The sequence below is a fragment of the Saimiri boliviensis genome, chromosome 2, assembly GCF_048565385.1.
Source record: "Saimiri boliviensis isolate mSaiBol1 chromosome 2, mSaiBol1.pri, whole genome shotgun sequence".
Taxonomy (NCBI): domain Eukaryota; kingdom Metazoa; phylum Chordata; class Mammalia; order Primates; family Cebidae; genus Saimiri; species Saimiri boliviensis.
Genome location: NC_133450.1, coordinates 238,669,357 through 238,686,768, shown reverse-complemented (window position 1 = coordinate 238,686,768; position 17,412 = coordinate 238,669,357). Strand labels below are relative to the sequence as shown.

Genomic DNA, 17,412 nt, shown 5'->3' with positions numbered 1-17,412 from the left:
GCTCTTGTTGCCCAGGCTGGAGTGCAATGGCGCAATCTCGGCTCACCGCAATCTCTGCCTCCTGGGTTCAGGCAATTCTCCTGCCTCAGCCTCCTGAGTAGCTGGGATTACAGGCACGCGCCACCATGCCCAGCTAATTTTCTTTTTATTTTTAGTAGAAACGGGATTTCACCATGTTGACCAGGATGGTCTCGATCTCTTGACCTCGTGATCCACCCGCCTCGGCCTCCCAAAGTGCTGGGATTACAGGCGTGAGCCACCGCGCCCCGCCCCATTTCTGCTTCTAATCTCTGCACCCAATGCGCTCTGCATTGTCTCCACGACTCTAACGTGGTTTCTCTTCAGCTGATCAATTTCCTCATCTTTTTCTGCAATTTTTCTATCAACTTCAGACTTGACTTGGTTTAACTCAAGCTGGATACGCAGAGTCTTTCCTTCTTCATGTTCAAGAGATGCCTTAACAAAACAGTCATCAATTAATGATGGAGAACTGGAGTATTTGGAGTATATTCCCTCATGAGGCAAACTGTTGCTAATATCAGTTTGTCTGATCTTACAAAGTATAATACAGTACTTCTGGGAATCTTCTAAGTAAATCAATATTTTGTTTATTTAGTGGCAGATTATATAGGGCAGCTCTGCAATAAAGGTGCTTTGTGCTATACAAATATTCATATTAGCACCAAGAAAATTATATAATTAAATTCATGTATAATAAATATGAAATCTCAATCTATTTTATAAATTAAAATGTTCTTGTGTGATATACTAAGCCCTGGCCTAGAAACGGTCGGTTTTAAAATATATTAATTTTTTTCTGATTAGATAATAAATGTGCATTGTATAATGTGGGGTAATACATAAAAACAAAGGAAAAACTACCTGTTGCTCCCCCAGTAAGAGATAAACATTTTAATGTGGTGTATTTTTTCTAGTTTTTTTCTACTTTCTATATATTTTTACATAATCAAAATTATATTGTATATGCACATTTGTGTCTTTAAAAATTACCGCCTACTATAAAATATTTTTCCAAAATAATCATATTTAGTGACTATATAAAATTTAATCATATGGCTGTTGTATAATACACTTACTTTTGTTCTTAGATTAGACATCTTTGTCTTACAGTTTTACTCCATTTGACATTTTTTTGGGAGAGGAATAAATCTCAGAAATAGAATTGCTGGGTCAGAGTATTTATGTTTTGTTTTTTTTTTTTTTTTGAGACGGAGTTTCGCTCTTGTTGCCCAGGCTGGAGTGCAATGGCGCCATCTCGGCTCACCGCAACCTCCACCTCCTGGGTTCAGGCAATTCTCCTGCCTCAGCCTCCTGAGTAGCTGGGATTACAGGCACGCGCCACCATGCCCAGCTAATTTTTAGTATTTTCAGTAGAGACGGGGTTTCACCATGTTGACCAGGATGGTCTCGATCTCTTGACCTCGTGATCCACCCGCCTTGGCCTCCCAAAGTACTGGGATTACAGGCGTGAGCCACCGTGCCCAGCCTGAGTATTTATGTTTTTAAGGCTTTTGATAACTATTGCCAAATTACCCTTCGTAAAGGTCCTTAGAGTTTAAATTATCACTAGCCCCACTTTTCTGTTTTTTTTTTTTTTTTTTTTTTTTTTTTTAACTGATGTTTCTCTTTGTTTTTCCATAACATAATACAGAGTAATACTTAACCTCTGCTTCCTCAAAAGCAGCCTGAATTTCACATTTCTCTTGTTCCACTTGCTTCTTTATTTTCTCCGATTGATGAATTCTTTCCTCCCTCTGCAATCTCTTCAGTGAGGTCAGAAATCTCCTCTGTGGTTGAACAGATGAGAGATGTGGTCAGAAAGCCAGCAACATGGACAGGTCCTCTCGGGGGCATACGGGGTAGGAAGGACCGTGAGGACTCACGTTGTAAGTTCTTATTTTCTCTTCTTAGCGTTTCAAGTTGCTCCAGGGATTCCTCGTATGCATCCTTCGCCTTGAACAGCTCAGTGCTAGGAGAACGGGACTCCTTCTGGGAGGCCTCAACTTCAGCCTGAGTTTCCTCATACTTCTGTTTCCATTCTGATAGGGACCTGAAAAGCAATAAATCATTAGTTGATGCAGGGAGAAACAAAGACCAAGTAAAACACTCAAGTTTAAGCAGTCTGGGCCACCTTGTCAAAGTTCCCTTGCTTCTTATCAAGAGCTGCACAGGCTGCATTAGATCTTTCCACGTCAAGCATGAGGCCTTCACCTTCATTCTGGAGCCGCTGCTTCGTCTTTTCAAGGGAAGCACACTTGGCATTCACGGCTTCTACACGTTCCTCAGCTTCCTGCAGTTGCTGGGCCAACTTCCTCCTGAAAAGTTAGCCAGGCAGTCAGGAGAATGGGCAAGACCAGAGGCAAAGTGATAACCTCCTCGGTCCCTTTTCACGGTCCTTTTTTTTTTTTTTTTTCTTTTTCTTTTTTATTTTTGAGAGACGGAGTCTTGCTCTGTTGCCCAGGCTGGAGTGCAGTGGGATGATCTTGGCTCACTGCAACCTCCACCTCCCAGGTTCAAACGATTCTCCTGCCTCAGCTTCTCAAGCAGCTAGGACTATAGGCATGCACCTCCATGCCCAGCTAGTTTTTGTGTTTTTGTAGAAGAGACAGGGTTTCGTTATATATTGGCCAAGCTGGTCTCAAACTCCTGACCTCAGGTGATCTGCCTGCCTCAGCCTCCCAAAGTGCTGGGATTATAGGTGTGAGCCACTGTGCTTGGCCACAAATCCTGTTTCTATACTGGCAAATAACATATGATTTCAAAACAGTGGCAGCCAGAACTGCGTTCTAGACTGGCAATCTGTATGGAGAGGTTCAAAGTGGTGAAGGGTTGGAAACAAGTCCTTGAAATGTTATTGAATTCTTAGAGGCTGCTGTTGGTGCTGCCATTGTATGTGCCTTACTACCTAAGTAACTCAGGATTTTCAAGACTTCTGACTGAGTATGACTGTGGAAAATGATTAGCCAGGACAATCTTGCTGTTTGACTTATATATCCATTCTCACTGCAATACAAATTGGATATTTTACTGACCAGAAATATACTGAGAATATTCATTTGCTTTCTCAGACTTTCCATTCCATTTTATGTATTTTGTCCCTAGAGAATGCCAGTTTCTTCTAATCATTGTATTTGGAAAATCTCCCCAGGGAAAGAAACTGATAGATAAATCAGGACAATTCATGCAGTTTAAACAAAGGCAGGGTTTGTTCCCTTCTGAATTGTCTACATTCTCAGTGCGTTTTCAGTTGTGTGCCAAGTACACATCCCTACGGCAGAGAAAAGCCTTTGGCTTAGTGCTCAAGGAGGTCTACTTGAAAGTCTTCGTTTGTCTATGTGCAGACTAAGGCTTTACTTTATTTAGGCCAACCCTAAACATTATGCATGGTCTTCTGGTCTCCAACATGAGTTTTAAGAGGTGTGTTTTCTACTCAGTGCTTAAGAAGGTGGGCTATGGAATCAGAATGACAGGTTCCAAACCCAGCTGTGCCATTTATTTAGGAGATAACATATATATACATATACATATATATATATACATACATATACACACACACACACATATATACACATACACATATATACATATATATATAATGTACATATATATTATATATATAAAATAATAAATGTTAGCTTTTGCTATTGTTATGTTATCATCATCCTAAATAACACAGCTGCTTCTGGGAGTTCCTTTCGTAGAGTTCACAGCACCTATGTGGCCTCCTCCAGGTCCGCTGTGCGCTGGGAGCCGTCCACCTCACATTTGGTCCTCCACTGGGCAACCTCACTGTTGGCCTTGGACAGTGCCCTCTGCAGCTCTGCTTTGCCTTCCTGCTCTTCCTCATACTGTTCCCGCAGCAGGTCACAGTTGTGGCAGGAGGACTGCAGGGCACGTGCCAGGGCGTTCTTGGCCTGCAGAAGTAGCAGTTCAGTGACATAAATTTATGTATTCAGTGATATTTAACTTACACATCCCAAGTAGAGCCTAACTGGGCATGTTTAGATTTTGTTAGTCAAAAAGATCTTTGACAGAACTCACTTTCGTTTCTTGCTCTAGTTGCTATTTCAGCTCTTCAGTCTGCTGAGTAGATGCTTGCTTGCTCCTTGAAAGCTGAGAGACTAAAGCATCTTTCTCATCTAATTGTCGGGAATATTCACCCAGGAATAATAGATGTAAGGGAATTTTTTACTGGAATAAAAATAAGCCTAAACCTTTTATATTTATATATATACGTGTGTGTGTGTATATATACATATGTGTGTGTGTATATATACACGTATACACACACACACACACACACACACACACACACGTATATACACAAGTTGCATATTCCTTATCTAAAATGCTTGGGACCAGAAACGTTTCAGATTTCAGGTTTTTGTTTGATTTTAGAATATTTATGTTCTGTTTACCAGTTCAGCATCCCTAATCCGGAAATCTAAAATCTGAAATGTTGCAGTAAGCATTTCTTTTCGAAATTATGTCAGCACTCAGTTTTAAATTTTGGATCATTTTAGATTTTGGATTCTCAGATTAGGAATACTCAACATGTGTGTACGTGTCTGTGTCTGTGTGTGTCTGTGTGTGTGAGATGTGTTTAATTTACACTTCATCTGCTTCTAAGCATTTTTGTAGAACTGGTTAGAACCGGAGATTTAAAAGCAGCATTGCCGTAGGAGTGTTGCAAGTAAACTTGTCTGTTCAATTGGGCTTTCTTTCCTTTTTGACCTTCTCAGCAAACTGATCATTCGCTTATCTTTCTTTCTTTCTTTCTTTTTTTTTTTTTTTTTTTTTTTTTTTTGAGACGGAGTTTCGCTCTTGTTACCCAGGCTGGAGTGCAATGGCGCGATCTCGGCTCACCGCAACCTCCGCCTCCTGGGCTCAGGCAATTCTCCTGCCTCAGGCTCCTGAGTAGCTGGGATTACAGGCACGCGCCACCATGCCCAGCTAATTTTTTGTATTTTTTTTTTAGTAGAGACGGGGTTTCACCATGTTGACCAGGATGGTCTCGATCTCTTGACCTCGTGATCCACCTGCCTCGGCCTCCCAAAGTGCTGGGATGACAGGCTTGAGCCACTGCGCCCGGCCTTGCTTATCTTTCTTTAAAGTGGGAGTATTGCTATTTATTACAAACCCCAGAATTCTTTTTATTTAGTCCATGGATTTGGGACTCAGAGAAGATGTCTTTGTCTGCTTCTTTCTGCAGGCGTACCGTCTGCGCTGTGAGGTCATTGATCAGCCGCTGCTGCTCTTCTTCCTTGGTCTTAAGTTTACGCACTTGATCTAGGGTACGGCATATCTTTTCAAGGTTTCCCTACAGGATATGTGGCAGTGAAAGATGAGACACTGAATGCAATAAAAAAAGGTTAAAACTTTATTCTTAAAATATCTTTACAGTAAATAAATTCATGTCAAGTGTGAGTAGAAAGTTAGGGCGTGAATTCTGTGGAACATGCAAGAATTTAGGCATAGTGAATGCATAATGTGCCTAAAGTGGTCAATGTGGAAGACCATTCATTTATTCCAGTGATATTGACACTCGTTGAAAGTGGATTTTGAAATCATCTTAATAGATCATAACCAGCATTTAAACAAATAAAATAGAACGGGGTAGATTAGGTTAGAAAATATTTGAGTAGTGGTCTAAAATGTCTGCAAACAATGTTTAGTGATAGAGAGCAATGGGTCTTCTTAGAGATGATTACCCTCATTTAGAGAGTATCGGGTACCTTGGCTTTGGAAATGGCCTCTGCGTTACTGCTGAGGTCATCAGTCTCCATCTTCGGCTCGCTCTTCTCCCTCTCCAGCTTCTGTTTGACCCGCTGCAGGTTGTCGATCTGCTCCCCAAGTTCAGCCATACTGTCTGCGTGCTTCTTCCGAAGAGCAGCCGCTGTCACTTCATGCTACAGGGTGGCCTCCTCCAGGTCCCTGCGCAGCTTCTGAAACTCAGCCTCCTGCTTCTTGTTCAATTCCACCTGAGCAGAAGCTGCCCCACCAGCTTCTTCCAGGCTCTCACTGATCTCCTCCGGTTCCCGGGAGAGGTGAGAGCGCTGCTCCTCTGCTTTGGCTCGGGAGGCCCGCTCTGCCTCGATTTCTTCCTCCAGCTCCTCAATGCGGGCCTGGGAACAGACGAAGCACATTAAGATAAACTCATCTCAATTCAGTGTTTTTTTGGTGTGCAGAAAAAATAAAGGTGAGTTGACTCACCTGCAACTCTTTGATCCTCTTCTGTAGTTGAATTTCTACAGCTTGCTCATCTTCAATTTTGCTTACCAAATTGCTAATTTCAAATTCTTTCCTTTAGGCAGAAGAACAAGATTATTAATACTCATATGAATTGAAAGATGGTATCGCATAGAAGCTTTTTTCTAAAAACCTCCTACTTTTTAAGGTTTTCGTCAAGTTGCTGTTTGTCATTTTCTGTACCCATTGTGGATTCTTGCGCCAATTTCAGGTCACCATCCAGTTTCCTCTTTGCTCTTTCTAGATCCATTCGAAGCTTCTTTTCTTGTTCCAGAGAGCTTTCAAGCTAATAAGAAAGTTAAAATGGTAAAAATTAAAAGTATATTAAAATCTTTCAAAGGGATATTAAAAATGTGCTTACATCATCCACTTGCTGTTCCAGCTTGGTTGTCGCTTTGGTCAGGGTGTGGACTTTGTCCTCCTCTGCCTGCGGGTCATCCAGGGTCTGCTGGTGGGCCTCTTGGAGAGCCTTCTTCTCCTTGGACAGTTTTGCAATGGTTTCATCCAGGCCGGCCATCTCTTCTGTAAGATTTTTCACCTACAAAGGTTAAGAAGGAGATTATTTCTCCTATAAAGCAATTTAGTTGGTGGCAAAATGTCTACATAGTATTGTAGAATGTGATTGATGCCTTGTTCTCTGTGGCATGTTTCTCCTTCTCAACCTTGGCCAGTGTCAGCTCAAGGTCATCAATGTCTTCTTGAGCTCTGAACATTCATCCTCCAGTTTCCTCTTCCTGGCTGTCAGCTCAGCATTGATCTCTTCCTCCTCCTCAGCTCTTTCAGTCACCTCTTTGATTTTGACCTCGAGTTGGATTTTTTTTTTTTCTTTTTGAAACGGAGTTTCGCTCTTGTGACCCAGGCTGGAGTGCAATGGCGCGATCTCGGCTCACCGCAACCTCTGCCTCCTGGGTTCAGGCAATTCTCCTGCCTCAGCCTGAGTAGCTGGGATTACAGGCACGTGCCACCATGCCCAGCTGATTTTTTGGTATTTTTAGTAGAGTCGGGGTTTCACCATGTTGACCAGGATGGTCTCGATCTCTTGACCTCGTGATCCACCCACCTCGGCCTCCCAAAGTGCTGGGATTACAGGCTGAGCCACCGCGCCCGGCCAGGATTTTGTTTTTAATCAGTTGCTCACACCTTTCCTCTGCATCAGCCAAGCTGTCTGCGTCCTGTGGAGAGATGGTATTTAGAGTCCGTTACTTATTTTGAAACTTGTTTTTTGTGCAAAAATAATAGTGTTTTATTGAATTCTGTTGAATTTTTCAGTATGAATATAAATTTAGTTAATTGAACATTATTACATAGTCTGGAGAAATGCAGCTTACTAGAAGTGAGACTATAGCTTTAGAAGCAAACTAGTTTGCAAAGTTACTGGTTTGGAGCTATTGAGTATTTAAAAAATAATCTGTAGAAGAGTCGAAAGACCTCTAAATAGGACAAAAAGAAGCCTGAGGTCTTGTCCCAGTATTGCTTTTATATGTATGACTTTGGGCAAATTGCGTTCTTCCTCCTATTCTCAATTTTATTTTAACATATTTCCAAGGGGGTTGGAATAAATGATTGCCAAGAGCCTTTCAGCTATAATATTGAAAGATTTTGATTTAGTTATACTGGTTAGTTTTGGTTTTGATCATTCCCTGGCCGCCTCAAACCACTAATTGCTAGGCTGTGTTGAAAAAAGAAAAAGAAGAAAAATAAATACATTTCCATGTAGTATTTTTTAATACACTAAAACCTTCCTGATAGTTCATACCATGCTGTGATTGTTCAAAATTTACGTTTCCATGTAAAGAATTACCCATTTAAGATAAATTTTATTTTTTGAATCTTTTACCCCAATTTTTTATTTGGAAAAATGTTAAACTTACAGAATAGCTGTATGAATAATCTAATAAATTGCCATATACCATTTACCTAAATCCTCAGATTGTTAACATTTCAGTTTTTTTCCTCTCTCTAAACATGCACACGTATATGCACACACACACACACACACACACACACACAACTTTCTCCTAAATCATTTTAAAGTAAATGACAGATATCATGATATTTTAGCATTTCTCTCCTAAGAACATGAGCATTCTCCTATACTGTTACTACAAATGAGAATATTATCACTGATACAATAATAGTATCTAATAGGCAGTCTATATTCAGATTTCCCCAGTATCACAAAAAAGTTCTTTAAGTTTTGTGGGTTTCATTGTTTTATTTTTATACACAATATGGGCAGCAGGCCTAAATGGCAACATGATATTCAGAGAGTTGTACAGTTGACTAGGCTAGAGGTTCTGCCCAGGGCAGTTCTAGTTAAGGAAAGATTGATGAACTGTTCTTAGCCCTTTCTGCTTTTGTTTTTGTTAGCTTTCATTTTCCTGTTCACCTTCTAAATCTGGTGAATGTGGAAAGCCTATGCTGAGCTCCTCACTTTTCAAAAATATTCAAACCCATATGTCAAATTAGGAGAAAAAAATAGAATCAATAGTGGTATATGATCAACGTAGATGCAGCAGTTGTTAAGTCTTCCCACATTTGCTTTGTGCATCCCATGGGTGGCCCTCTCCCCTCCCCCCATAATTATAAAAATGAATTTTAGAATACACGAGAATGTGTAATTCTCAGAAACTGTATAGCTAAATAAGGTTTTTGTAAGTGACTAATTAAAGGATTCAAATAAAAATCAGTCCGGTCCCTAGTTTATTAGGTTACCATGGCCTGGGAAATACTTTTTCAACTTCCCAGTGTTTGTTTTGTTCTTGAGTTTTAAGAAACACTTAAATGGAATATAATGGGGACGTATAGGGGGATTCTTTTTCTTTCTTTGAACTTTACTGCTTAATGTATTTATTTTCAATAGTGGTACACTCAATACATATTTACTCACTTACTGATGAGAACCGTGAAAAGATGTCAAGATAGAGAGGTTATGGTCCCGTGCTTTGCAAAAATGTGACCTTCGTATAAACGAAGGTATAGGAAGGAAAAGTTGAAGGTTGCTAAAAAATAAGTAAAATGAACTATTCTTTTCACAGGTCAGTTTATGATATTGTTAGGCTTGTCGAACCAAGGAAATGGGAGGTTATGTTTGATCAGTGCTCCTGCCAAACCTACTCCTCACCCTGACTGCCACTCCTTCCTGCACCAATAAACAGAGGCTAGGAATTAGAGATTTGCGTCAGAGGCAGAATCAGGAGGACGCATTGCTCTGCCTCACATGCTGGTAGTTCAGTTCCACTAAATACAGATAGATCTATTGAGCTAAATCTTGGGGGTTGGGAAAGGAGATACAGAGAGAAATAAGTCTTTCTTTAATTTAAATGCAATCTTGTAGACTTGTGTTTAGAAAATATGGCTATCTTTTTTTTTTTTTTTTTTTTTGGTGAGACAGTCTCATTTTGTCACCAGGCACCAGGCTGGAGTGCAGTGGCACAATCTCGGCTCACTGCAACCTTGCAACCTCCGCCTCCCAGGTTCAAGCAATTCCCCTGCCTCAGCCTCCCAAGTAGCTGGGACTACAGGTGCATGCCACCACACCGAGCTAATTTCTGTATTTTTAGTAGAGACAGGGTTTCACCATGTTGGCCAGGATGGTCTCGATCTCTTGACCTCCTGATCCGCCCGCCTCAGTCTCCCAAAGTGCTGGGATTACAGGTTTGAACCACCGCACCTGGCCAGGGCTATGCTTTTAATGCTGGGCTGAAGTAGCCAAGGCAAAGGGGTGAAATATTTGGCTGAGATTTCGGGGCTTGGCTTTAAGCTACTTCCTTCATAGCTGTTAAATTTTGTGATATTATTTGAACAAATTCTTCAATCTTTCCTTTTCCCATTGTAACTTGGAAATAATTGTGCCTTTTCTTCCTCATAGAATATTGAAAAATAAATGCGGTATTAAAAACAGCAACTTGAGATTTTTTTTCAAGTAGAGAGATCATTTATGTGTGTTTCAAAAAAGCTTTAGTAACATGGTGCATTCAGAATATGGAGTACTTAGGGCCGGGCGCGGTGGCTCAAGCCTGTAATCCCAGCACTTTGGGAGGCCGAGGCGGGTGGATCACGAGGTCGAGAGATCAAGACCATCCTGGTCAACATGGTGAAACCCCGTCTCTACTAAAAATACAAAACATTAGCTGGGCATGGTGGCGTGTGCCTGTAATCCCAGCTACTCAGGAGGCTGAGGCAGGAGAATCGCCTGAACCCAGGAGGCGGAGGTTGCGGTGAGCCGAGATCACGCCATTGCACTCCAGCCTGGGTAACAAGAGCAAAACTCCGTCTCAAAAAAAAAAAAAAAAAAAAAAAAAAAAAAGAATATGGAGTACTCACAGATCGAACCTGGAGTTGCAGGTCATTTTTCTCTTTTAAGAGAGTGACCCATTTTTTCCTCTAGCTGCTTCCTTTTTGCCTCTGACTTGGTGAGTTCATCTTTTCGTTTTCTGGAATTCTTCCTTCATGGTGGCCATCTCTTTCTCAGTCTCTGCACTCTTGAGGAGGGGCTTAATCTTGAAGAAGAGTTTCATCCAGGGCCAGTGTTTGATGTTCATGAAGGCATGGACATTATACTGGCTGCAGAAAAGTGCTTCTCTGTGATGACATGAAACGGTCAGTGTAGATCCCTGAGGTGGTGGCTTTTTTCTTTTTTCTTTTTATTTTTTTTTAGAGTTGGGGGTCTGGCTTTATAGTCTAGGCTGGACTGCAATGGCACCATCATAGCTCATAGCAGCCTCGAACTCCTGGGCTCAAGTAATCCTCCTGCCTCAGCCTCCTAAGTAACTGGGACTACAGACATGCACCATTGTGCCTGGCTATTTGTTTGTTTGTTTGCTTTTGTTTTTGTAGAGGTGGGGGTCTTGCTATGTTGCCCAGGCTGATGTTGAACTCCTGGCCTCAAGCAATTCTCCCACCTACGCCTTCCAAAGTGCTGGGATTATAGATGTGAGCCACCATGACCACCATCTTTCCGTCTTTTTTTTTTTTTTTAGACCATGCCACTGCACTCTAGTGTAGACAACAGAGTGAAACTCTATATCAGGGGTCCCCAAACTTTTTACACAGGGGACCAGTTCACTGTCCCTCAGACCATTGGAGGGCCGCCACATACTGTGCTCCTTTCACTGACCACTAATGAAAGAGGTGCCCCTTCCTGAAGTGCAGTGGGGGGCCTGATAAATGGCCTCAGGGGGCTGCAGTTTGGGGATGCCTGCTTTATATTAAAAAAAAAAAAAAAGACTCCGTCTCACTCTGTTGCCGAGTCTGGAGTACAGGGGCACCATCACTGGAGCTCACTGCAGCCTCAGATCTCCTGGGCTCACGGGCTGGGTGCAATGGCTCACACTTGTAATCCCAGCACTTTGGGAGGCCAAGATGGGTCAATTACTTGAGCTCAGGAGTTCAAGACCCAGAAGGTGAGGTTATGTCAAGTTTCTGGCATCTGAGATGCAATTGCAGAGGAGGATGGAGACATGAGATCTGGGGAAGGGTATCAGGCAGCTGGAACAGCAGCTGCAAAGGCCTGAAGGTTGGATCCAGCCTTCCTGTGGGGAATACAGAAAGAAAGGCCCCCAGGCCGGAGCAAGGGGATGGAGCAGTGCGGAGCATGGAGAGCAGAGAGGCCAGGCCAGGCTGGTATGAAGGGCAAGGTTTAGACTGTCTCCTAGGGGCTTCCTCAGAGGATCCTTCCTTAATCCTCCAGCCCCCGGTAACGTTCTGAGTCTCATTACGGAGACTCCCTTGGAGGGAGATGAGCCTTATCTGGCAGAATGGAGAGACTGAAGTTTAGGGGGTGCTCTGAGCTGGGGGGCACTCAGCGGGGGATGACAGCAAGAGGGAGGTATGGAGGGGAGGGAGGCCCAAGTACTCAACCCAGAGCTGTACCAGGGGTACAAGCATCATGCCCAGGGACCCCATTCCTGGCCCATCAGGCCCCTCCCCCTCCCAGGTGACAGACTCCTGCCACAATCTCCACCTCCTGCGGCAGAGGCAGATGTGACACCCACGACCAGACAGACAGCAGACGTCTGGTGTTGCAGGCTGCTGGGAGCTCCACTTCCTGCCACTGTGTGCCTCAGTTTCACCAATGTGTTTTCTTTTCTTTTTTTTTTTTTTTTTTGAGACCCTTTTTTTTTGAGACGGAGTTTCGCTCTTGTTGCCCAGGCTGGAGTGCAATGGCGCGATCTCGGCTCACCGCAACCTCCGCCTCCTGGGTTCAGGCAATTCTCCTGCCTCAGCCTCCTGAATAGCTGGGATTACAGGCACGCGCCACCACGCCCAGTTAATTTTTTAGTATTTTTAGTAGAGACGGGGTTTCACCATGTTGACCAGGATGGTCTCGATCTCTCGACCTCGTGATCCACCCGCCTCGGCCTCCCAAAGTGCTGGGATTACAGGCTTGAGCCACCGCGCCCGGCCCACCAATGTGTTTTCTATCTAAAAGGCAGTGCAGTGTATGGGCCAGGCGACATGGGTCACGTCTGTAATCCCAGCACTTTGGTAAGCCGAGACAGGTGGATCACCTGAGGTCAGGAGTTCAAGACCAGCTTGGCCAACATGATGAAACCCTGTCTCCTAAATACAAAATTTATCTGGGCATGGTGGTGGGTGCCTGTAGTCTGAGCTACTCCAGAGTTTGAGGAAGGAGAATGGCTTGAACCCAGGAGGTGGAGGTTGTAGAGAGCTGAGATCGTGCCACTGCACTCCAGCCTGGGCAACAAGAGCAGAGAGAGAGAGAGAAAGAAAGAGAGAGAGAGAGAGAGGGGCAGAGAGAGGCGTACTTGGGTGAGTGCCGCGAATGCACCCCTGTGATCTTTCTGGAAGGTTCTACATAAACACGTGGGTACAGCAAGACATAATGAGAGAGCAGGTGACTCTGTGGGGGAGGGGCAGGCAGCATAAGCCTGAGCGGTGAATTAAATGACAGGGTCCCTACCTCAATTGTTTTGCTCTGAAAATGTCTTTCTTTTGTTGGGTGTTATAGCTCACACCTGTAATCCCAGCACTTTGGGAAGCTGAGGCGGGATGATTGCTTGAGCCCAGGAATTTACGACCAGCCTGGGTCACATGGTGAGACCCCATCTCTATTTAAAAAAAAAAAAAAAAAAAGATACAGGTGGGGCGTGGTGGCTCATGCCTGTAATCCCAGCACTTTGGGAGGCCAAGGCAGGTGGATCACCTGAGGTCAGGAGTTTGAGGCCAGCCTAGCCAACATGACGAAACCCCATCTCTACTAAAAAATACAAAAATTAGTTGGGCCCAGTGGTGGGCGCCTGTAATCCTAGGTAGTCAGTGGGGTTGAGACAGGAGAATTGCTTGAACCAGGGAGGCAGAGATCACAGTGAGCCAAGATCTTGCCACTGTACTCTAGCCTGGGCAACAGAGTGAGACTCTGTCTCAAAAACAAAAACAGCCGAGGGTGGTGGTGCATGCCTGTGGTCCCAGCTACTCGGGAAGCTGAGGCAGGAGGATCACTTGAGCCCAGGAGTTGGAGGCTGTAGTGAACAATGACTTCGCCACTGTTGTACTCGAGCCTGGGCAACGGAGTGAGCCCCTGCCTCTGGGGAAAAAAAAAAAAAAAAGCAGGCACACTGACTCAGGCCTGTAACCCCAGCACTTTGGGAGGCCAAGACAGGCTAATCAGGAGGTCAGGAGTTGCAGATCAGCCTGCTCAACGTGGTGAAACCCCGTCTCTACTAAAAATATAAAAACTAGCTGGGCATGGTGGCTCGTGCCTGTAAATACCAGCTACTCAGGAGGCTGAGGCAGGAGAATCACTTGAACCCAGGAGGCAGAGGTTGCGGTGAGCTGAGATCCCACCACCGCATTCAAGCCTGGAAGACAGAGTGAGACTCCATCTCAAAAATAATAATAATAATAATAATATAATAATAATAAGTCTTCCTTTGCGGTGCAGAGAAATAGATTTCTGTTGGTAACTTTGGGTCCTATTACCTGGCCTGGGAGAAGCTTGGGGGTCCTGTGTAGGAAGTTCATGGGCCCCGGAGTTCCTCCGAGCCCTGCACCCCCCACCCTTGATTCTGTAGTGCCTTCCGGGCGGGGGCAGCGAACCCACAGACCTCAGAGTCTCAGACCCAACTGCAGAGTGACGACCTTTCTCGCTCGGACCGAGAAGGCCTACATCCTCCACAGGGAGGGCCCTGGGGTGGCCGGACCTCATCTCCCCTGCGACACACACACCCGCCCAGGCTCGGCCGACTCCTTCCCCTCCCCAGAACGTTCTGAAGCTCCACGCTTCCCCCCTCCCTCTGCTGAGGGACCCTGGCTAGATTGAGCCCAGGTCCTTCCAGAGCTAGTCACACACATTCTTAGCTTCCCTGCCTGGGCTGGCATGAAGACTTCTGCAGGAGCTGTTGGAGCCTTGGGCTTTGCGGGGTGCATAGGAGTTCAGTTGTGACACAGGGACAAATGGAAAGAAGGCATTGGAGGCCGAACACCCACTTGGCAAAAGCCTTAGATTTTCAGCAAATGCTGAGGACCCTGTGTGGACCCTGTGAGGACCCTGTGAGGACCCTGTGCGAGGACCGTGTGAGGACCGTGAGGACCGTGAGGACCGTGAGGACGCTGTCTGAGGACCGTGAGGACCCGGGAGAGCCCTCCGCCGTCCCCGTGCGGCGTGTTGGAGGGAGTTCTATGGGAGAGGTTCTGTGCGATGAGTGTGAAGCAGCCCGCGGCCTGGGTGTGAGGACCCCGTCCAAGGTCTCTGTGGAGAGTCGAGGTCTCTGGCGAGGTCTCTCTCTGCGAGGCCGCTGGGTGGGCAGCGCTGTGTGTCACCTCTGGGCCCGGAGGCCGGAGGCCGCAGTGAGCGGCACGAGTCTTTGCCTGAGCTCCCTGTTCTCCGACTCTGTGTCGAGTCTCCGAGGCGTTTGTCCGGTGTCGGTGTGAGAACCGGGGAAGGGCTCTGAGATCCGCAGGAGTCTCTGCGGGACTGAGTGGAGTCTCTCAGGGTGGTCTCCGTGGGGTTCTCTGAAGGGGTCTCTGGGAGTCCCAGAGCCGTGTGTCTCAGTGGGGCACCACGAGGTCCCTGTGGAGGCCGCAGCGTGTCTGTCTCTGCGGCAGTGAGCAGTCCCGGCCGGCTCTCTGTACGAGATGTCTCTGTGAGGTTTCCGTGGGAGATCTCTGCGGTCTCTCCATTGCTGGCCTCGCTGCACCCACGGGAGACTGAGTCGCGGAGGGGTAAGGGCTGGCGCCTTCCTGTGTTCTTGTCGGTCGGTCGGCGTTTCCCGTGGCGCTCCTCGTGGCCTGCGCGTGGGGTCCACGTCCAGCTCCTCCACGTCCCAGAACTGGCCTCTCGGTTTCCCGAGGGAACCCGGCAGCAGCCAAGCGCGGCCCGTCCTCAGCAGTCGGGGCCCGGCTCTGTGACACTCTCTCCTGAGCGCCCCGGGGGGACCGCAGCTGCTCTCTGCTCCCCGTCCCAGCCCCTCCTGCTGGTCCTGGCTCTGCTGTCACTGCTGGGTCCACCTCGGAGGCTGCCTCAGTCATCTGGGCCCCAGGACAGGCCACGTGCCGGGGACTGTTGCCTACTGCCCCCTTCACCCCAAGTGCCAGCCAGTCCCACATGCTGGGGGCAGGGGCAGGGCCCTTCCCATTGTCATCTAAATCAGCGGCACCGCCTGGCACGGTCCTCTCCACCGTGGAAATGAGGCCCCCGGAACTGGGCCTCCTGCACGCCTGTACGTGCCCAGGGCATGGAAACTCCCCCTAGAGATCCCACACTCCTCTCCCCGATTTGTGGGCACCTCCTGCTTTCCCACACGGAGAGGGCCCAGAGAGGAGGAAGCTGCGCTGAAAGCAGAGGGAGGCAGAGCGGGGACGGCTCCTGCCCTGCCCACCCCCTGCCCACTCTGGACAGGTCACTTCCAGCTGCCTCGTGTGTTCAAATCCTGCCTGCCCGCCTCTTCCCCTGCTGGTCTGTGGGGCAAGGAAGGACCTCAGGAGCCAGGGGAGATTTGCTGTGTGACCGGAGCTCAGCTGCTGGGTCCTCCTAAGTCACCACCTCTGCCCTGGGGCCAGTCCTGGGGCTACGTGTATGTTAAAGGTCACCAGACTCCCAAGTCATGCCTGGGGCTCGCTAGTCCTTGCTTTTTCACCTATCGTCAACATATCCTTTTAAAAATTCAACAGGTGGGCCAGGTGCGGTGGCTCATGCCTGTAATCCTAGCACTTTGGGAGGCCAAGGCTGGTAGATCACTGGAGGTCAGGAGTTTGAGACCACCCTGGCCAACATGGCAAACCCCCATCTCTATTAAAAATGTAAAAAATTAGCCAGGTGTGGTGGTGGGTGCCTATAATCTCACCTACTTGGGAAACTGAGGCAGGAGAACCACTTGAACCCAGGGGCTGGAGGTTGCAGTGAACCGAGATTATACCACTGCACTCCAGCCTGGGCAAAAGAGTGAAACTATGTCTCAAAAAAAAAAAAAAAATGCAATAGGTTACTATGTGCAAGCTTCTTAAAGATGTTAAGAAATTCATCTTCCCTTATTCACTTTGCCCTCTCACTAGTCGCCCTCTGTGTTGGGGGCAAATGCGTTTTTAGGTCTGTGGTCTGGGACCTGGAGCAGGGACAGACCCTGGGGTGGGGCCGGGATGAGCCACAGGCCCCTCTATGCCTGTGGAAGGGGTTGGAATGTCGGAGGCTCCCAGGTCATGGCACCGCTTACGGAGCCCTCACATCACTTTGCCTCCTGTTCAATTCTTTGTCTGCGTCCCCCTGCTGTAGTTCTACAGAGTCCCCCCATCGGAAGCCTCTGCACACACAGGCGTGCCCCACCCCACTCACCCAGAACTGCTTCTCTGAAGCTGAGACACACATAGGTGCGACAACAAAGGCAGGTGACCCAGGAGCAGGGTCATTCACTCACGTCGGGCAAGGGAGCTCACGGTCCTCAGCAGCCTCCATGAAGGCCTCCCCCCGCCCCCCACCTTTACATCCACAGTGCTGGAAGGTCTGTCCCCACCACCACTCCAGAGTCCAAGAAAGCGAGAGGCCATGGGGTGGGGACTCTGTGCTTTGTATGTGGCTGAGCTAAGAGGGCCCATCTCCATCCCAGGCTTGCGAGGGAGAGAAGCGGCTTCCCAAGGGCAGGCATTATCTACTCTCCACCAGGATATCTGGGGTCACGACTGCCT

At 46.7% G+C, this 17,412-nt stretch overlaps 1 pseudogene; it reads right to left on the bottom strand.

Moving 5' to 3' along the window:
* Nucleotides 1-243: 243 nt before the first annotated feature.
* Nucleotides 244-14,440, bottom strand: LOC101050487 (myosin-13-like; annotated as a pseudogene).
* Between the last annotated feature and the right edge of the window lie 2,972 nt (nucleotides 14,441-17,412).